At 42.2% G+C, this 22915-nt stretch overlaps 1 long non-coding RNA gene across 1 annotated transcript; it reads left to right on the plus strand.

Moving 5' to 3' along the window:
* The first annotated feature begins 5615 nt into the window (after positions 1-5615).
* Positions 5616-22386, plus strand: LOC142826798 (uncharacterized). The gene is made up of 4 exons (XR_012901049.1): positions 5616-5659; positions 12965-13400; positions 20886-21056; positions 21875-22386. It is a non-coding gene; the product is annotated as an uncharacterized LOC142826798 (long non-coding RNA).
* The last annotated feature ends 529 nt before the right edge of the window (positions 22387-22915 follow it).

Here is a 22915-nt window from a genome sequence, read left to right on the forward strand (position 1 = left end):
TGCTGAGGGAAAGCTGAAACAACCCACCCTGCCAAAGCCAATCTCATGGTAACTGTGGAATTTCTTCTCAGCTCCATAAACTGAGGCGCATGGTTCCCTGAGCAAGACCAGTTATACTCCAATCCCAAAATGAAGTAGTGCAGAAGGCAGAGAAAGAGAGAGAGAGAGAGGCAGGATATGTGCTGATGTTTCTTGGCACAGAATGGCTCAAGGCAGGAGAAAGGGACTTTAAGTCTCTCCCTTGTGTGTTCAGAGCCCAATGGGCTTTTGCTTCACCCATCAATTCAATTAATCGGGCAGGAACTCTGCTTTTTTTGGTTACCTTCCTCTCCCTTAAACTTACGAGGAAGCTGAGCTCTCATGAGGTGGGGGAAGGGAAAGAAAGCAATCCGTAAAGGATTCCATATGGCCTTCTTTCTTTTGCTGACCCAGATAAAATCTTTCCGCTTCTGAAACTTTAAGGATGGAGATTCCACCACCGCACTAGATAACACATTCTTTAGAACCCTACTTCAGGTAGTTAAAGGCTGCTATCAAATCTCCCCTCGCTTTTCTCTTCTGTAGACCAAATAAAGCCCAAATCCCTCAGCCTCTACTCATAAGTTATGTGCCAATCCCCTAATCATTTTTTTTTGCCCTCTGCTGGACTTTCTCCAATGTGTCCACATACTTTCTGCAATGGGGAACCTAGAATTGGACAGAATATTCCAGATGTGGCCTCACCAGTGCCGAAGGGAAATAATCACTTCCCTAGATCTGCTGGCAAGGCTCCTAGTAATGCACCCCAGTATGCCATTAGTCGTCTTCACTTCAAGGGCACACTATTGACTCATATCTAGCTTTTCATTCACTGTAATGCCCAGGTCCTCTTCTGGCAAGTTACTGCTTATTTACTGTAGCAGTGCTTGGGATTCTTCTGTCCCAGGTGCAGGAATCTGCACTTCTCCTTGCTGAATCTCATCAGATTTCTTTTGGCCCAGTTCTCCAATTTGACTAGGTTACTCCAGACCCTATTGCTACCTTCCAACGTGTGTATCTCTCCCCCTAGCTTAGTGCCATCCATGAACTTGTTAAAGGTGCAATCTAGATGTTGAAAAAAACCAGGCCCAGAACTGACCTTTGGGGCATTCCACTTGATACTGATCACCAACCAGACATCTAGCTGTTGATCACTACCCATTGAGCCTGACAATCTATCCATCTTCCCAGTCCACTTATCAAATCCATACTTCCTTAACTTGCTGGCAAGAATACTGAGGGAGACAGTTTCAGAAGCTTTGTCAAGTCAAGGTGCATCACATCCACCACCTTTCTCATATCCACAGAGCTAGTTACTTCATCATAGAAACTAATCAGGTTGGTCAGACATGACTTGCCTTGGTGAATCCACTCAGACTATTCTTGATCCTCTTCCCCCTCCGCCACGTGCTTCAGAATGGATTCCTTGAGGATCCTCCATGATTTTTCCAGGGATTGAGGTGAGGCTTACCGGTCTGTAGTTCCCAGATCCTCCTCCTTCCCATTTTTAAAGTTGGGCAATACAATTGCCTTTTTCTAGTCATCCAGATCCTCCCACAAGTTTTCAAAAATAATGGCTAATGACGCTGCAATCACATCAGCCAACTCCCTTAGTATCCTTAATGCATTAGCTCCTGTGTATGTCCAGCTTTTCTAAATAGTTCTTAACCTGTTCTTTCTCCACTAAGGCTGTGTCCAGACTCAAGGGTTTTTTCAAAAAAAGTAGCCTTTTTTCGAAAAAACTTCACCTGCGTCTAGACTACAGCCGCGTTCTTTTGAAATTCAATTGAAAGAACGGCGGAAAACCTCATTTTTGAAAGTGCTCTTTCAAAAAAAGGTGTTCTTGAATGCAAACAGGGCTTTTTAGAAAGAGAGCATCCAGACTCACTTGCTGCTTTCTTTCGAAAAAGCGGCTTGCTTTTTCGAAAGTACTGCTTGCAGTCTAGATGCTCTTTTTCGAAAGAGGCTTTTTCGAAAGTATCTTTCGAAAAAGCCTCTTTTGAAAGAGGCTTGCAGTCTAGACGTAGCCTGTGTGTTGCCCATCTCCTTCCCATAGTGTGCTGCCTAGTGTAGCAGTCTTAGAGCTGACCTTGTCTATGAAGACAGAGGCAAAAAAAGCACTGAGTACTTCAGTTTTTCCCACATAATCTGTCACTACGTTACCTCCCTCATTCAGTAAGGATCCCATACCTTCCCTGACCACTCTCTTAACCTTTCTTGTTACCTTCTACATCCTTGCTAGCTGCAATGCCAACTGTGCTTTGGCCTTTCTGATTACATCTCTGCATGATCAAGCAATATATTTATACTCCTCCCTAGTCATCTGTCCAAGTTTCCACTTCTTATAAGCTTCCTTGTTTTGTGTTTAAGCTCACCAAGGATTTCACTGCTAAACCAAGCTGGTCCCCTACCATATTAATTTTTCTTACTGCACATTGGGATGATTTCTTAATCTTCAATAAGGCTTCTTTAAAATGCAGCCAGCTTTGATTCCCCCCCCCCCCCCCGATGTGAGTGTCCCAGGAGAACCTTCCTGACAATCAGTTACCTGAGGGAGTCAAAGTCTGTGAGTAGCTGGTCATGTTGGGCATGACCCTTGGTTGGTTCCTTAAGCACTTGTACCAGGAAGTTGTCCCCAACATTCTCCAAAAACTTCCTGGATTGTCTGTGTACTGCTGTAATGTACCTCAGGACCTAATCATTTTTGTTGCCCTCTGGTGGACTCTGTCCAATTTGTCCACATCTTTTCTCTAGTGTGGGACCCAAAACTGGACACAGTACTCTGAGGTGGCCTCACCATTGCAAAAGAGAGGGGAATAATCACTTCCCTTAATCTGCTGGCAAAGCTCCTACTGATGCCACCCAATATGCTGTTAGCTTTCTTATCCTTGCTCTTCTTGTTCTTCTAGTGAAATTTCATCTGGAACTTCTGAAGCTGGAACATAACTGTGTACCACTTTGTGATTGAGATTTGAATTCCTACATCTCAGCCTCCTACCTTTATTGTTCTGAGTTGCATACACATTTGAGAGACATCTCTGCAGAATTTTATCAAAACATTATATTAGTTCTAGCTTTAATATGGTTAACATATCACCAAAACAGCTCCTTGCAGGAGGCATAAGGGATCTGTCGAAAAAGGCTTTCTTTCTTGATAGATCCCCCTCTGGACTGCTGCTTTTTGCTGACAAAGTGCTGAGTCAGCAAAACGCAGAAGCCATTTTAATGCAAATTAGGCACAGGATAGTTAAATCCCTGCCTCATTTGCAATGTCAACCTGCCTAATCTGTATCCCTCTGCCAACAGAGGGATGCAGTCTAGACATACCCTCAGCCGTGGTAATAATCAAAATGTTAAAAATGAAATTCAGTGTACTACAGCGGGATAAAACATGTCTTCTGTTTTAGGTAAATGTGAAGCTTCACGCAGAACATTGTATGGGCCTTATGTGGTAGGCTGGTTATTCTCATATATTGATAATCCCCCTCTCCCTCTGTGTGTGTGTGTGTGTGTGTGTGTGTGTGTGTGTGTGTGTGTGTGTGTGTATATATATATATATATATATATATATAAAAAACATTTCCTGTGGGACAACAGAGTGACATCAACACATCACTCTGCATCCCTTCTTCCTCTTCCTTCACGTCCTTTCCTGGTGTTCAGGGGCAAGGTTGTCAGTCCCTAGTAACCAGTCCACAGCAAAAATATTTTGCATGTCTTGTTAGACAGATGCTAATTTGGACAACAACAGATCACAGGTTACATGGGAATATTCACCTTGATGGGTAAACTCTAGAAATACATTATCAAGCATGGGTCAGCTTTAAGGGCCGCTAGAAATTTATGCCTCTCCCCTCATTTAAAATTACTGGATCCCTCTCTGATGCTGCCAGAGCTGTCAAGCACGTTCTAAATACAAAAAGTATGCAAGTTCTGACATTTATAAAGGTGAACACGTAGTCCTTCCTCTACATTTGGCTCTGTCCCATACTCCCGCGACTGTTGCTGCAGATTCTGGTGTCAGTTCTGACAGCAGTATTGATGATGGCTGTCTGATGACAGCTCATGATGAGGGGCTGAAGCAAAAATAGTAATTTAGCCCTGAGTCCTGTAACACATTACTATGTGAACTCTACTAACTCAAATGTTGGGGACATGTATATTATAACTGAAGAAAAAATGTGGCTGTGACTAAGGTTTGTATATTATGCACTACTACTGCACGGGACAGTGAAATAATTAAAACTCCTACCTCTCCCTCCCCGCCCCCCCTCCGACCCCAGTCATTTATCATGTGTGAATAATGTTTCCAATATAATTCTATGGGAAATCTTATAATAATGGAATTAGTAGACTAAATCCAGTCCTACTGACCTCTTTCTCTCCTCAGCTCACCATAAAACTCCTCCCCCTAACTCTGCCTTAAAATAGACTTAATTTAAATAGTTTAAACCAGAAAGGATCTGGTTCTCATTTATATGTAGTGTAAATGACAATCACACTCAAATTCAGAAATGTATAAGTTTAGGCTCCACTAGCAATGACGACATCCTATATATTTCATACTGTACATTTTATAGCTTAAATAATAATTTAGAAAGCTACATATTTAAAGGGTAAAGTAGCTACTGATATGTGAAGTGCAGCTAAACTACTATTGCAGCAGGAACCTTAAATTTTAGAGTTTCCTGATTTTTTTTGAAGTTTTACTGTGCAGTTCCAATGTTGGGGAAATATCATTTGTTTGTTCTTGATTTCTGTAGTTTGTGACATGAAAAGAAGAAAAAATGCATGTAATTAATAATGTTAGCACATTACTAGTCCTAATTAGGGTACAGTGCCTCATGCTAGCCACAGGGGTAAATTGCTACAGCTGGGGAAAACACCATTAATTTCACTAATCTTCAGGTGTGCACAAGAATTTGGCTATGTGGATCAGCTTTAAGAATAATCTAGATGAATATGATGGGGATGAGTGAGTTTCTTACCTGATGCTAATTGGGTGGGGATTCTGCTACATTACATTGTACTGACTATGTATTAAGAAAACAGAATATGAGATAAGCTTTGGGACAGTGTCTAAATTAATCTGAAGCAGCATTGACTTCAGTGGAGCCATGCTGATTTCCCCTAGCTGATGATTAGGCTCTTTATTGCCAATTGAAGCTATAGAATTAGCTTCATTGTAGAATGGTAGCAAAAAATGCAGAGAGCCCTTACAAGGATTTATGACTTTGAAGTCATTGTGAGCTGAATTTTCTTTCTATCTTTGGTATTAAAGCAATTACTTTGAGAAGTTTACTGTGTGTCTTTCAATGGCACACTTGAAACTTCTCTCGTGCAAATCATCCTAATAGCAGCCTAAAACAGATTAGATAAAACAGAGAACATTCTCAAAATGGATGAGAATTTCACTATATTCTTCTAATTCCTCAGAAAAAAAATAATTGAGGATGCTCAAAAACAAATATTTACAGTCATTTATTGTTATACATACACCATTTATCATAATCACCTGGTTCCTGTTAACTCTCCCTATGGTTGTGCTCTTGTAGAAACTTTTGCCCATTATGCCTTTCAGTTGACTTTCCCACTTCAATTAGGCAGCATCTGATTGTTGTAGCTTCCTCTAGTTTAGCTGGTAAGTATCATGTTGTTTTCTCTTTGTGATTATTTCTGAGGAGATGGTATATTCTTGTGCTTATTCTCTTGCACACTTTTAAGTTTCCACCAAAAATCAAGCGGAGAACCCAGTCAAAATCCTCAGCAAGCGAAAGTGCAGTTTTAAATAGCAGATGCCAGTTACTGTTAATAGAGATCTGTTTAGGAGAGCCTGCTCAGAACTTTTTATAATGGGAAAGGTTCATTTTCTTCCATTCTTGAATAACTCACGTTTCTGAAAGGATTTTGACCATGCTTGGGAAAATTCTTCTTAAAATTAACTTTTAAGAGAGTTATAGATATACAGAAAGAGTGTTAAAATGGCAAATGAGTTTCAGCATTAACCGTAGCTTAACTACTGGATATCCCAATTACATTATAATTTTCATTGTTTTCCAAATTATAGATCCACTCTCTGTGAATATAGTATTCTGATGGGATACATTGTAAAATGGTAATAATCAGCTCCCCGTCCCCCTTCCCCTCCCTTCGTGGTGGCTTGGCCAAGCGCTGCACCGCTCAGCTTGTCCCCGGGGGGGGGGGACCCAAATGGCTGCTTGCCGCCACTTGCTCCCCCCCCCCTCGGGCCCAGCTGAGCAGCACAGCACCGGTGCCACTTAGCTGGGCCCTGGCCAGGATTGCCAGGTAGACCCCGCTAAAAAAACGGACACACTTGTCCAGGGGGAGGGGGAACCAGCCGGGGGAGGCGCGGGGCTGGCCGGGAAGCAGAGCTGGGGGAGGCTCGGTAGCTGTGGGGCTGGAGGGGAGGATAGGGGGGCCTGGAGGAAGGGGGCAGAAAGCAGGGCTGGTGGGAGGGAGGGTGTCCAGGGGCTTCGGGGCTGGCCGGCAGGAAGCAGAGCTGGAGGTGGGGATCGGGAGCTGTGGGGCTGGACGGGAGGAGGGGGGACAGAGGAAGAGGGGCAGGAAGCAGACCTGGCGGGGGGGGGGGGGGGGGGATGCAGCCACTGGCTGCAGCTGGAGTCATTCCGGCTGCACCCCCAGCAGGAGTTCCCTTTACTTGCCAGCAGGGGCGGGGCTGGGATCCACTTCCCCCACCCGGCTTCTGCTCGCAACCAGAGTCTCCCATCTGGGAGATGGGCCTGGAGTGGCACTGGGAGCCTCTGGTCCTGTGCAAAAGCCAGGCTGGGGGGGGCTGGGAGTCCCAGCCCGGCCCCCACCCCACCCAGCTTTTGCACATGACCACAGGACTCCCAGCACCAATCGTGCTCCGCCTCCTAGTCACTCCCCCGCCAGGCTTGCCTCCGGCACCCAGCCACCGGAAATTCACAAAATACTGGACATTGCACATGTCTGGTATTTTCTGAATTTTTCTACCAGACAGATGGTGAAAATACCGGACACCTGGAAACCCTAGCCCCAGTGGGAGTACCTGTCAGCTGGGCCCCGCGCTGCTTGCTCCCCCACCGCGGCCCAGCTGAGTGGCACTGGTGCTGTGCCGGACAACTGAGCCCCGGTGGGAGGGGAAAAGGAGTGGGGTGCTGACGTACACGGCCAGGGGGCAGGGCCGTGTACATCACCTCCCCCACTTCCTCCTCCCACCGTGGTGCTGAGCTGTGCACCCCTCAGCCAGGCTGCCGTGGGAGAGGAGAAGGGGGGGTGGTGACATAGACAGCCCTGCCCCCTGGCCATGTACATCCCCACCCCACCCCTCCTCCCCTGCAGTGGCCCGGCAACACTCAGCCGAGCCGCCACGGAGGGATGAGAAGGGGGCGGGGCAGGGTAGTGATGTACAAGGCCAGGGGGCGGGTCCGTGTACATCACTGCCCCCCTTCCCCTCCCACTGTGGCACTCAGCTGAGTGCTGTGCCCCTCAGTCGGGCCGCCGGGGGAACCAGCAGCGCAAGGGGCCGTTTAGGCTCGCCCACAGTGGAAGGAGAAGGGAGAGAGGTGATGTACACGGCCCTGCCCATTGGCTGTGTACGTCACCACCCCACCCCCCTCCATTGCGGCAGCCTGGCTGAGCAGGTGGCAGTCAGCCAAGCGCCACAGCAGGAGGGAAGGAGAACGGGAAGGGAGGCGGGGAGCGACAGAGGGGAGAGAGAGGCAGGAGGAGGAGGAGAAGAGAAAGGGAGAGTGAGAGGCAGGAAGGGAAGAAGAGAAAGAAAGAGATGGAGAGAGAGGCAGGAGGTGGAGGAGAGCTGGGGGGGGAAGCAGTAAGAGGAGAGAGAGAGACGGAGTGAGAGAGCTCAGGAAAGACGACCTGAAAATCCTATTTTATGATGGGCTAATTGGCTACTATTAGTAGAGGCTAGTATCTATCAGATATACACACTCTAAGTAGGACTTTTTTGTGTGAAGTTCCAGCTACACAAACTTGTGTGGGTATGCTTTCTTCATGCTCAAGACTTTAACAATAATATAACCCCACAAGAAGAAAAGACTACCTTAGCTGGGAAACATACAGTGATTATTCTTGCAAATTTCAACTGAAGAAACTTTGCATAATAGAAGAAAAGAATAATCAGATTTAAAAGTAAATTAAACAGAAACCATTTGTTCCTTAATCATAGCTATTCATTTTGTATAAAATGTCATATTGCCAAGGAAACACTAGGACAAATTCTAAATGAAAGCAAAATACAAAATGTGTTCTTGCTTAATGCTTAGTGGCAGCAACATATATTACCTGGATGTGTCACTCTGTTTACCAGAGTAAATGGAAAAAAAACAAGTAAATTAATCACCACTAGATTTGAACTGTATGCAATGTGTTGTTTTTCCTTGCAGAAGAATGGTTAAATATGCTTAAATAATATATCTGGTTCACTGTTGAAAGATAATGGGGTTGTGTGGGGTTTTTTATTTTTTATTTTAATTTCTCTAACACACCCTCTCTCTCTGTGTCTCCTGTAGATCCTCATATATACAGGCCATGAGCTTTCAAGTAACTAGTAATTTTGAATGTCTGTGTCTCTCTGAAAATGAGCCCTCTATAAAGGTATCTCATGATAGATACTTGAAATCACTCACCACTTTTGAAAATTTTGGTCACATTTTAATATATATGTTTACATTTTTTGTATTGTAAATGTAGAAAAATATGCCAGTGTCGATCATTCTTGTGGTGTTCCCCTCCTTCGCCCCATGATACTGGTTATTTTATTTAAAGCTTCAGCTTTTGTAAATATATGAGAATCTACTTCAGCTTTAACATAATTTTCTAAATCTGAGTTGTAGTATGACTATATGATCCCAGTATACCCCAGAGCATAAAAAAGGAAACAAAAGAATCCACAATATATATTTTAAAATCTACGATATTTTGACTCCTGATTTTTGAACATTTTGTTTGACAATACTGGCATATAATTTCCCAAAATACCTATCAGACCCTCGCTCAACTTCCCTCACTGTGTAACTATTAGAATATTGGAGAATGAGGTGATTTAAGTCTTTGGGAGGTGAAGAGGAGGGAGCAGCCATAATGTAGATGAGTCTGTTGAGGGCCATAAGCACCACATGTTTACTTCTGAGAATTCTGGTTTGCTGGACAAGAAGAAAAAATCATATCTTAGAAATATCATAGATGAAGATGCAATATACAGAAAGAGCATCGCCTGTGTTGGGTGAGAGATAACAATAAGTTGAAATTTAACCTTAGGTTACAGGGCAGAGAGGAAAGATAATGGTTATACCAGCACTGCAAGAGAATGGAGGTAATGGAGAGAACCTGCGAGGAAAGATTAGTTCAGTTTTTCCCATAATAAGTTTAAAATGATGATAATGAAGAATCTGTCAAGAAATTTCAGGGAGACATGCTAAAATGCAATATTGGCCAGTGGGAGGCAAGTCCAAAGTAGTAGGCGAAAGCTATCTCATAACTAAGCTATAGTTCAGGGAGGCACAAAAGTAGAGTGAATGCCAAAGCAGCCTCCATATTTGTAAGCATCTATAGATTTTATGACATGTTGAGTGCCCGTCTTAATTTTGGCAACTTCAATTTTTTTCCTTCTGTTGCAGATATACTTGCTTAAAATGTATATTGAAAAGGACTGGGCTTAATAAGATGGATGGGGTTGTAGAGATCTCAGTGTCTCAAGTGAGGCCATCTTTACCCATAGGCAAAATACACAGTTGTGTAGGGCACCAGAAAATTTGGAGCGACACTGCATCTTCATGTCCACTCATCCACCTCTTCCTATCCCTATTCTGTGGCTCTTGCTTCCTCTGAAGAAGATCTAGTTATCTTTAGAAGTCTGCCAGACCTATTAGCAGAACATGGAACCCATGAAAGAGACATGGAAATGAAGCCAGTCAATATGCCTTTGCCTACCCCAGATATATACCGTCAGATTCTGAATTTACTGAGCTTATTTTATTTTTTTAAAATGTTTCACTAGTGTGTTGCTGAAGATTAATTTTACTTTGTAGGGCCCCATAAATTCCAAGGACAGCCCTGCTCCTGCTGCTCTAATCTCCACTCCTATCAGAACCCCTAAATGAGGAAGTTCTAGATCTCAGCCTCTATGTAAGAATAATTTGGAGGCAAGAGGCCATTTCATGCAGCAGTGTTACATTCACCTTATGCAAAATATGTTCTCCCTTCCATCCCTCTTCTTATACTCTATCTATTTACATGTAATGGGTACTTCATATGTCATCTGAAAAAAGATTTAACCAGTCAACTTTATACTTTGTCTTTTCTGGTACCATAGTATACCCCTTTATTCTGAGCATTCCAGGTACCAAAGGTAAAGAAAGTATCTCTTTAGGTTTGTACCATAGAGACGAATCATAATTTTATCCCCCTCCTTTGGGACATTCCACTACAGATTTGTAAAAATAATGTCATATTTGTAGCTATAGTAAAATAATTCTGTGTCTGATCCTAGCAACTTTCCTGTAACCTTAAGCCAAAGCTTACTTGAGCTAGTGCAAAGTGTTATGGGATTCTTACCAGAAGTGAACAGGACTATAGGACAATTTAGGCTAACTATGTTATTTGTGTTTAATACATATTTATATACATTGTGCCAATAATGAATATTATTAATATGTTCATATATGTTAAGCAACATAGATTGGCTTATAGTACAATGCTTAATTCCTGTTATTTGAATGGAAAGAAAAAAATTGGCAAAAATAATCAGTTCATCTGAGGATTTGTTTGATTTTATGCTGTTGTTATTGTTATCTTTTCATGTTTACAACTGTGCTGAAACTGATGTACACATTAGACACTTGTATGGCAACAAGCATACAATAATTAGCGGCTAGTAAACTGTCCAGTTTTGAAGTTTGGTCCTGTACTTCACTCAGTTGAGTTGTTCTTGTGTGTATGGTTACTACATTGATAATGGATACATTTATTAATATGTACTATGGTGAGTTTCTGTGTACCCATTTACATGTGTTTTGAACAGTAGTTAAGGATTCAGTTAGGTAATACCTGATTTGTAAATTAGGACTTGTTCTGAATGGACTTAATAGACCTGTGTAGAAAATGGAATTTGCATACAATAGGAAAATTTCTTATTTCAGTCTTTGTTTCCAATCCAAATGATGGATGAAAAGTAAAAATATCATTTTCAGGGCTCGACAAATCAGTGAATCTACTCGCCCGTGGTGAGTAGATTTCATCCGGTTGTCCCGTTCACCGGTGGCGCACGCATGCGCAATGCGGGTCTGGCACGTGTGATACGCTGCTGGTGAGTAGATTTTGCTGCGGTTTGTCATCCCCTGATCATTTTTTTCCAGAGCTAAAAGTTTCAAAATATTTTGATCTGGCTATGTCATAATATTTCATTTTGACGATTTCAGTTCCAAAAAGTATCAGAATCAAAATGTTGAGTTTTGAGAGGTCAATTTCAAATACAAAATTTCATTTTGAATTGGCATTTAGAGTTAATGACATTTTTAGTGGAAGTATTTGCAATTACATTTTTGGGTTGTAATCAACAATAAAAATAACTTTGTTTGCTCGGAAAAGTCACTTCAGAATGCTGAAAAATTAAAAGTGACCAATTTTGAGGAAATGGCATTTTCTGATTTGGTGAGGGGGATACTTTTATTTTTCAATTTGCTTTAGTTTTAAACTGCCCATTGATGGACATCACTCTAATATTAAATAAATAGTCTGAGAAGGGATGTCATGTTCGTCTGTAACTTTTTAAAAAGTAGTCGTCCTGTGGCACCTTAGAAGTTTGTTACTAAAATTTCAATCCTGCACTTATGTGAATACCTTTTCTCAGGTAATGACCCAGTCTGACAACTACCAGAGCGCTTGAGGAATTTTATCCTTACTCAATGTAAAAAATTGACCCAAATGGTGTTTTGTGATTAGCTTCAATGGGCATTTGGATTTCACCTCTAAAATAGACTGATTGTTGTTCTGGTTTGGCTTTTCTGAATTATGGTCATCCTTTTTCCAAACAGCAGACAACACAAAAGTTTCAAATTCACCTAACATTGTCAAAGGATTAATCTTCAAATTCTGCTACATAGTTATTGATGTGAAAGCACAGAAGTGTATGGATTTTGATATGATAAATATAGTATAAGCAAAACAGAGGCCCACAAGTGAGCAGCTTTTAAAATATCACAAGCTGTAGAATTTAGTGACATGACTTTTTTTCAGATTTATCCTTTATTTAGAACTGACATAGGCACAAAAATGTAGACAGATACATTTTTCAAAAAATTCTGGGGGAGAAAAAAGATTTTTTTCCTCAGACTCCTTACGTGTTGTCTATTCCATTTTCTCCCCTCTGAGGCCTTAGGTCAAGAGGTAAGCACTGGCAGGCTGAAGGTTGATGGTAGTTGGATGGAATTATAAGTAGTGGTTAATATTTTGATTACTACTGTCTTAGTGCTAGTGATGCGTTAGTATGTGTTGTTATGCATGTGTTAAATTAAATACAGTACAAAGATGTCTGAGTGGGCCCTGTGGAAACATAAATAAATAAATGTTGAGACAGAGCATTTCCTTATCCACATTTGGACAGAAAACACAAAATAGGCTTTTTCTAAATGCTAAATATAATTTGTTTTACAAACATAAATTCAAATTATGAATACAAATAGTAAGTGACTCCTGAAATGGGAACCTGTGGCATAGCACCTTATCTCTTGCCCAATATCTTTCTCTTTCTGCCTTCTGTCTAATTTGTGTCCAGTTAGCCAGCCAGGCCAAATCTAACCTTGCATCTCTTTCTTGTGAAATGCTGAAAGGAGTACCTTAAAAATCTGACCCTCACAGACACTTGCCACTTCATGGAATGATTAATAACAATGTTTACTAATTAGTTTACAATTACATTTTGAAGGTCAGTGGAAGAAAACTCAAACTTAATCACCTGAAGGGGGTGTGATCATCTACTGTGATTTCCTGAATACTGGAGACCACAGAACATCTCTTGGAAAAGACTGCTGACCTCTGGAAGAGTTACTGACATACTCCAAACATGATTTAACGACTTGAAGTTACAGAAAATCCACCAAATGTAGAAGTGACCCATGCTTCAGAGGAAGGTGAAAACCCCTCAGGATCTCTGTCAGTCTGACCCATGGGAAAATGCTTTCCTGACTCCAAATATGATGATCAGTTAGACCCTGAGCATCGTGGCAAGACTCAGAAGCCAGAGACCTGGGAAATAATTCTCTGTAGCAACTCTAAGCTCTCCCTACTTAGTGCCCTATTTCCAGCCATTGGGGATTTTTGTTACCCATAGTCACAGATGAGCTACATTCCAAGAAGGAAAGGTGAGTTATTGAATTGTATGACCTAAATCCTGCAAGACACAACATTTCCATGACTTCTAAGAGACATTGAGAATGCATATGACTCTGAAGGATGAAACATTCTATTTGGAATGCTCTGGCTTTATAACACCGATATTATAAATAGTACCTGCCTAAAATGGGAGATATAATCATAGTGTCAACAATCTGACATTTTTGTATTTGTCGATAGATACTTGATCGCACTCAGCTCAGGAAAATGTATAATTTCCTGCTGGATTTAGCATTTAGTTTGAGTGAACTGGGAAAGGATATGCTGGTACTCCAGATAGCATGGTTTGATGTGATAGAACTGCAGCCTAATATATCACAGAGATGCACTGCCACATGACTCATGAATTGTACTTAGAGTGTGTAGTATCAGTTCTAGAATGGACACATGTCTAGTAGCTTCCATGTACTACATTTTAAAAAGAAGTACTCAGTACATATTGGAATATTCAACGTATCCCTACTAGCAGCTGTACGCAGCATTTGTTAGGTCCTTAACAGTAGTAATCGTTTAGGGTTGGGGGCTTTTTTGGAAATTAAAATATTCAAGTTTTGAAAAATCTTAATTTGTGTGGCCTAGAGAAACAAAGGGTTTTAGATATTGCAACACTCTCCATTGCAATGCCTAACATTTAGGAACCTGACTACTCTGTGAAATCTATAAAACCTGTCTTGGTAACAAGACTCTCGACAGTACACGGTGAGAAATAATTATCTTTGAATGAGGTTCACATATTCTAACAAGCCTGTCAGGAAACTGCTTAAATTAACCATTGAAGACACCAACCACAGGAAGATGTCTCATCCCTGCAAGGAGTTAGATGCCTAAGTCTGATCTGGAAGGAGGTAGCAATTTCTGAGTGATAGCCACAGCTGGAAACCCTCTTCTAGAGTCATGTACCTAAGCCATTACTTGCGAGTAGAGGAGCAGAGTATGCCTAAAACATGTAAAACACGGGTGCTTGGGGAGAGGGGGCAAACAATAGCCCAGCAATTAGGGTTCTCAGCTAGATCTTGTTTAATTTCTTCCTCCTACCCCATTTGTTGAGGAACAAAGTTTTCATATCTCTCAGGTGAGTCCCCCAAATATAAGACTGTTGTCATCCTCACTCTCCCTTGAGCTCAATGAATATTTAATTTATGCAAAGTGGAATGGCTCCCACAGACAGACTGAGCGATCCACACCAGAATATCCCATAGCCCAGTGATCAGGTCACAGAGCAAGGTCTTTAACACATTCACTAATAGGTTATACTTACAGCACAAATAGTATTTTTATATTCACTTTTCACTCACTGTGCACAAGTTAACAATTTCACAAGCAAATAAATGGAGGAGACTTAGGAAGTTTTGTTATGCTAGCATTTGAATGCTAGGCAGGTCGAGTGGGTTACCGCTGTCTCCGTGACCCTCCTGTAAGCTGCAGGGTTCTTTATATGCATTCAAGTAACACTCAAAAAGCTTAAATCTTTTCTACCTTTGAAATATCCAAGCCATTACTTTCTCTGTGATCTTTGCATATGAAAACCCCCACTGAGAATAGTAAGGCAGGGGGAAAAATGAATTGGCAAACATGGAAACTGGCATTTAGAAAGCCAGATTTTATCTGCAGAGATGAATTGATCACTACTGCTAGTGATCATAAATCTGAATTCCACTCTAGAAGTAGAGTGAAGAGCAAGGGACCCTAAATGGAGACCCCGTGGGGAAATCAAGCAGGTCAGGAGGAAAAAAGTAATAAGTCTAACTCTGAAGTTGGTTCTCTCAGAAATATATGAATTCAAAACAGACACTGTGAACCTTTAAAATGGAGCTGAAGGCCACTGTACCAGAAAGTTTCTGCTGAATTTTGATTAATGGATTTGCCTGTGTTGCCTCCCACTAGGGAGAGGCTGCTACTCCCTTTGCACTGGGCAATATGAAGTAGCAAAAAAAAAAAAAAAGCTTCCTTTCAGAGTGAACTGGAGTTGTGACTATACTGAAATTAGTTGACCATTGTGCATTAGTTTATACTGAGTGCCCTGAGTTAAGTTACTTACATGCTACTTAAGTATCTGGGTGCATCACCATATACACTATCTCCTGAAATCTTTGGCAAAAGATGTCTATCTCTTTATTAGAGCTCAAAGAATTATTCACAATAAACAATTTGTTCATTAAACATAGCCCTATCTACTGTTCACAAAAAATTGCCTGTAAAACAATTACTGTTTCCCTGCATGTTTCCACTCTTCAGATTCATTCAACAGCTAATTTATGTGAATAGCTTTCAACCTATAGATTTCCCATGAAGTAACGCTTTAGTGAACAGTTCAAGTATTTTATGCTCACAATTTAAAGTTCAGGCTGTTCTGGTAGTATACATACATCAATGGTACATTTATGTTTCTTGTTTTGACGAGTAAATTTTAGAATCATGTTGTCTAGTTTTAATACTAACTCTAACATATTCCAGCTAAATGCTCTTAAGGGCCCCGTTCAAAAGGGCCAGATAATTCCCCAGATGCTGATGAGTGTGCATTGACAGCAGGGGAAATTCCAAAAACTTGTTCCTAATAATAAAATTAAATCACTGAAAAATTCCAAGCGTGTCATTTTCCTAAAGCAAAGACTGAATCCTATGAATTTGCATGTGTAAAATTTGTATCTTTTATGTGAGTTGGACCATCAGTAACATTTGGAGAAAAATGCAGTAATATTTTATTTGTCCTTGGGCAATTGAACATTAGGGCTATACCTCATATTTGTTTGTAGTTTATTTTTTTAAAAGAGTCAGTGAAAGGCTTGAGAGATCATGATTTTTATTTATCAAAATATGCTTATGAAGGTTTTGATTATTTTCAAACAAGTGGAGAAATTGACCTTTTATCTGTTAGTGTAAGTTAATATCTTATCTGTCCCTGATGGCTGAATTGTGCATTTGACTTTTTTTTGTTCCTGATTTTTCCAGCATTTTAGCTTGACTTAAAGATGCTTTAGTATTGATGTCTTTCTGGTATATAGAGATTTAAAAATAAATACTAGTCATATGGGTCATACAAGTACCTAAATCAAAAGGGACAATTTAGTCCTTAAAAACAAGAGATGTACAATAGGGCCAAATTCAAAAGACTGATACTCTTACCTTATTGAATTATCTACCATTTGCATGCTTGATCTCACAAACTTAATGCTACATTAAACATTTTTTACATGTTATGTATTATACACACATTCATTCACAAAGGAAAAATGTTCTAACAGCAACATTGAAGTCAAAAGAAATTGTAATCAGTCTCTGAATCATCAGTTTCATTCTTATGTATAACTTCCCTATTTTTTTTTATTGTGACCCAGTATTTCTTTCTTTAAAATAAAATAGCTGTCAGATTTTGAGTGCAGGTACACTCCCTGTTGAATACCAGGAAGTTTAATATCACTGAGAACTCCCAGAATATCCTTCCTGAATAGGACACAACATCTTCATGTATCATCTCAGAAACATTAATATCAATATTCCTCATGTTTGTATTTTCAAAAGGTTTCCTCCAGTTATCATTAATCTGCCCTATACTGAAAGGATACATATTAGACACTGGATGGTTGTAAATAATGGTTTCATCAAACTGTTATATACAACTGACATTTTGAATCAATTAAAATGTGTCTGTCACCAGATTTATGGAATCAACCATCTCCTATTGGAGTCATACATTCTTATGCTTCTATTGTGGACATTTTGGTATCCTATTAAATCAAATTTAGTAGATAAGTTTTCATGAAACACAGGATGAAAAATGTGGAATATTTGTTGAATTAATACAAGGCTAAATTAAGGCTTTGCCTCTGGTGCTGAGCAAGGACCATTTCTTAGCTGCATAGCCCCAGACCAGACTGGGAACAAGATTGAATGAATACCAGTGTGGTGCTCTGTTCCCCATTTTGTCCAGGAAAGAAGAGTGGGCACTGATTCTCTCTCTGCTGCTGATTACTTCCCTTGTGCAAAATCAGTTGCTCTGGCTGCAGCACGAGGCAGAACCAAGGCTTCACCCATTCCATGCTGCTGCCTGCCTATCTGCTCCAGATGCACAAGAAGGATACGTCTACACAGCAACATTATTTTGAAATAACTAGCGTTCTTTTGAAATAACTTAGTCCGCGTCTACACAGCCGGCAGTTATTTCCACATAATGTTGAAATATTGTTAGGCTGGAGGACTTCTTACTCCAACCTCTGCAACCCTCATTATACGAGAAATAATTGAAGTCAGAGGAAGAGTTCTCTATTTCGAAATAAGTGCCGTGTAGATGCTCCCAATTTCAAAATAAGCTATTTTGAAATAAGCGACGCAATTGACGTAACTCAATTTGCATAGCTTATTTTGAGTTAAGCTCTGCTGTGTAGATGCATCTGAAGTGTGGGATAATGGCTCCTGAAAGATTCCCTCTTTCCTGTTCTGCTGTCCTCCATGAGTGCAAGAAGTGGCATGGAATCTGAACTAGTGTTGCTAAAAAGATTATAAAACAAACTATGGAAAAGACTTCCCTAAATGCCAAGGGGAAGTTTATTACATGACTGAGTTGCTTCCATTGGAGCTCAGTGACTAACAGATTTGTCAGTTAATTGGCAATTTTTAAGTGTCAAATTGTTTTGGGTCTACCCTAAAATGACCATTTTTCACAAATTGAGAAGTTCAAAGAATTCAGGTCAAACTAAAAACTTTATCAAATCCAATGTTTTGTTTCAATTATGTCCATTTTTGCACTTCTTAAATAAAATAAAGGACTGAACAATCTTTTCAAATGAATCAAAATGTTCAGTTAAAAATGCCATTCTTTTGATCTTGGTTTTTTTGAAGTTTTGCATTTTTTTAAAACAATTTGCAATTATTATGAAATATTTCGATGGTGCTGAGTCTGTGCGTTTGCTGAAAATGTTCCTTCCAGATTTCACCCAGCAGGAGAGCTGCAGCCAGCACTGCATGGTGTTATGGGCTGGAAGAAAATTTGCAGTGCACAGCAAGTAGTTTAATTTGTCCTCTAAAAGCCAGGGTACTTAAGCTATTAATTATTTACGTGTAGAACACTCTCCTACCTGGCAAGGCTACAAAAAATGTTGAAATCTCAGAAGGCCCATACACTAAACCTGGCTTACTTGTGTATCTCAGGCCATATCTTCTCTTGTAGGAACGATAGACCTGGTAAATCGAATGCTGACAGTACCCCTAGTGGCACCAGTACTCCTGTTCCTCCTCTCAAAAAGTAAGGGAAGTCAATGAAAGTGTTTCTAATGTCAACCTCCCACTGCAAAATGGTGCCAAAATTCAGATGAAGGTACGTCAACTCTAGCTATGTGTTTACAAAGCTGATATTGCGTACTTTAAGCTGACCTTCCCTATAGTTTGGACCTCATACTGACAAGGCCACTGTCACTTGCCTTCCTGCTCTATAGGGCTTCTCATTACTCTGTCCTGTTAGGCTGGTATTCTGGTCTCCCCCAGCCAAAGCACAGAGCTGAAGTCGCTGCCCCCACCACTCGCTGAGGAACAGTACAGACATTGAAACTCTTTGGCTGAGTCTACACTGGCATGATTTTGAACAAATACTTTTAACGGAAAAGTTTTTCCATTAAAAGTATTTGCACAAAAGAGCATCTACACTGGCATGGATGCCTTTGCGCAAAAGACATCTTTTGCGCAAAAGCATCTGTGCCAGTGTAGACGCTCTCTTGTGCAAGAAAGCTCCGACGGCCATTTTAACCATCGGGCTTTCTTGTGCAAGAAATTAACTTGCCTGTCTACACTGGCCTCTTGCGCAAGAACAGTTGCTCAAGAGGGCTTATCCATGAGTGGGAACGTCAGAGTATTTGCACCAGAACCACTGATTTTGTACAGTACGAAGTCAGTGTTCTTGTGCAAATTCTCGCAGCCAGTGTAGACAGGAAGCAAGTTTTTGTGCAAAAGCGGCCGCTTTTGTGCAAAATCTTGCCAGTCTAGATGCACCCTCTAGGTCTAAGGTAAATGTAGTTTTGGGCCCAGCTTTCTGGGATGCCACTCCCTACACGGAATCAGAACCCAAAATGAATTATTTAGGTGAGCCTTCTTTAACAATGAAAGGAGGATATACACACTGATTGCTTCCCCAGTTAACAAGTATTTACAGTGGGCTTGATAGTAAATAAAAGTGATTTTATTTACAACGTACAAGCAGTAGGATTTAAGTGGTTATAAATGAGAACAGGCAGAGCAAAGTAGATTACAAATTTAAAATAACAGAAAACGCTTAACTAATTCTAACACTAACACGTCAGTACAAACTTATTATAAATTCACCCTGAAACTGTTCTTATTCCTGCTAAGCCCTCAAACCAGGGAAATTCCCTCTCACTGGGATCTTTGGTTCATTCTCTTGGGTGTGCCATGCCAGCCAAAGACAAATAAATTCCTAGTTTGCTATTGTTTTATAGATACCACCTTTCCATGGACAATTACTTGGTCCACCCCTCCCAGTTGGGGTGGACATGTGAGTTCAGTAAAGCAACCACTGCTAAGACTTAAAAGACAAAAGAAACTGTTTTCAGGTGATTACCCAGATACTGAGGCATCCCACCATTGGATGGCTTTCATTTGCACATTTGAAACCATAAATCTTTCCATACTCCATATGTCTAATTTTACATACAAGAATGATACATACACCAAAATAAGATCTATAAACCCAGCGGATTATGACATTAAGTTGATACGTTACTTGAGGCAATTTGTCCTGAGCATCTTTAAGTTTTATATATATCTGTGTCCATAAGTCCATCTTGTAAAGCATGGGGAGAGGTGGATCACAAAATGATTTTACCAAAATGATTGGGGGGCTGGAGCACGTGACCTATGAGGAGAGGCTGAGGAATTTGGGTTTGTTTAGTCTGCAGAAGAGAAGAGTGAGGGGGGATTTGATAGCAGCCTTTAACTTCCTGAAGAGAGATTCCAAAGAGGATGGAAAGAGGCTGTTCACAGTAGTGACGGATGGCAGAACAAGGAGCAGTGGTCTTAAGTTACAGTGCGGGAGGTCTAGGTTAGATATTAGGAAAAACTATTCACTAGGAGGGTGGTGAAACACTGGAATGGGTTACCTAGGGAGGTGTTGGAATCTCTATCTCTAGAGGTTTTTAAGTCTCAGCTTGACAAAGTCCTGGCTGGGTTGATGTAGTTGGGATTGATCCTGCCTTGGGCAGGGGGCTGTACTTGATGACTTCCTGAGGTCTCTTCTGGTTCTATGAGTCTATGATTCTACAACACAGACCCTTGACCAGATCTTCATGAAATTAAAGAGCTCAACCAGGCCTATAATGAGGCCTGGGAGCAGAGGGAGTATTCTGGGGGTAGCACCTCACACACGCTGCTGCTACTACGACCAGCTCAGTGCCCTCCAAGGAGGGGGACTGGTAACCTCCTGCACTCTCATCACTGCCATGTCTGTCCAGGATACACCCGGCATCATGGACGGGTTTGTGGAGGAGGAGGATGAAGATGAGGAGGAGCAGGTTAGCCAGTCAACCATCCCTGCAAGCTAAGAGCTACTTCTCAGCCTGGAGCCAGTTCCTCCTTCCAGGATATCTTCCACGCATCAGACAAACCTGGGCAAGGAACTTCAGGTGAGTTACATAACTCTTTCTATATACACATGAGGGCTGGTAGTGGTCTGCAAGGGACTGCGCTCCCCTTGCACAGCCTACTTGCCCTGGGGGTTGCATGACAACCTGTGCATGTGGGTGCTCCTGGACCACCAGAGCTCTCAACCCCCTGATGCTCTCACACAGGAACCCTTTGGTCCTTCTCACAAGGTTCCTGGAGAGGCCTGACTTACTCTGGCCTCTGTGGTGGGACACTTTCCCACAACAAGCCAGCACTGAGGAGGCTTGGATTATGGAAACACACAGCAGTGCTGCATACTGCACAGGCTCATGCCCACACTCGGGCTGCATCTGTTCCCGGTCATGCATGGCAATGCAAAGGAGACTGATCCCCTGCATGGGAAGAGGGAGTGGGAAGGGGGAGTGGGAGACACCAGTGGCACTCTCTCTAGCAAGCGATCTCTGCCACTCTCACACACCTCCCCCAACACATCCCTCCTCTCCTCCAGAGGTCAGGGATGGAAGTTCTCTCTCTGCAGGATGCTGCCAGTGCCGGATCTGGCGTGTGCATGACAGAAGGCCCCTCTCACCTGCAGGCTCCTGGCCTGGCTGTCACCTTCCCATGACTTTTTGTCCCCCGGATTTGGGGGTAGCGAGACTCCCTTGGGACATCCATCCCTCCTGCAGGAAAGTGCCTGCTGTCTAGGCAAAAGATGGCCTTGCTCGAAGCACATCACCATTATCTGAACTGAGACCTTCTGTGTCGGCTCAGAGATTTGGGCTAGACGTCATGCAGAGGTGTCTCCTGGGATGACTGCCCTTATAGCTTTTCTTTACAGCTGGACCAGCTGTGAGCATGGTGCATCCGCCACCTCCCACACCATCCTCCCAACTCCACAGGATCTGCTGAAGAACGGGAACCTGCGAAGACCTGCTGCGGGAGCATATGGCCTGCCTCCAGTTCCTCATCCGGGGGCTCGATTAGGAGCTCCATGAATGGTCTGCTGCCTGGGATGAGTGCCAGGCTGACTGGGAGCAGCAGGATTCCTGGGACCAGCTTCTTGGCCAGCATGAGGCCCTGTGTTCCTCCCTCACCATGATGATGGATTGAATGGCTTGTTCATGAAATGAGTCACCAGCTGCCTTCCCGCCCTTGCACCTGCCCCCCTGGATTCTTCTTCTAGCCCCCTTGGGGGCCACTGGGGCCCCTGACTATGGGGCAGTGCAACCTCCAGGGCATCCAAGGCCTCCAGAGTTGACTGAGGCAGGTACCATTCCCAGCCCCATCCATAAGCCTCCCTTCTGCCTCCTGCCATATTCCATTCTTTTCCCAGTCCCTGCCCATTTTATATCCCCCAAATAAACAGACTTGCTCATTTTTAAAGGCTTTTTTATTTGCTCTGCAAGGGATCGGGAAAGGTGGGAACAGAAGGATGGGGGATGAAAGGCACACAGGCAATGCAGGGACTCCTTGTGGAGAGGCCCTGTGGAGAGTCTTACAGCTAGCCTTGGCTGAAATTCTCTCTCAAGGCCTCCTGGATGAGCACAGCCCCTTGATATGCTCTCTGGATGGCACTGGTGCTCAGCTGCTTGTAAACTCTGGCCAGCCATTCAGCTTCTTCCCCCCACCCTGGCAGGAAAGTCTTCCCCTTGCTCTCACAAAGATTGTGGATCACTTAGCAGGCCACCACCATGAAAGGGATTTTTGTTCACCAAGGTCCAGGTGGGTGAGGAGACTCCTGAACATTTCCATCAAGCTGCCGAACTCACAGTCCACAGCCATGTGGTGCCTGGTGTTGAAGTTCTCCTTGGTGAGGTCTAGGCTGCCCATGGAGGGTTTCATAGCCAGTGGAGCAAGGGGTAGGCTGTGTCACCCAGGA

This window comes from Pelodiscus sinensis, chromosome 2 (assembly GCF_049634645.1).
Source record: "Pelodiscus sinensis isolate JC-2024 chromosome 2, ASM4963464v1, whole genome shotgun sequence".
NCBI classification, from domain to species: domain Eukaryota; kingdom Metazoa; phylum Chordata; order Testudines; family Trionychidae; genus Pelodiscus; species Pelodiscus sinensis.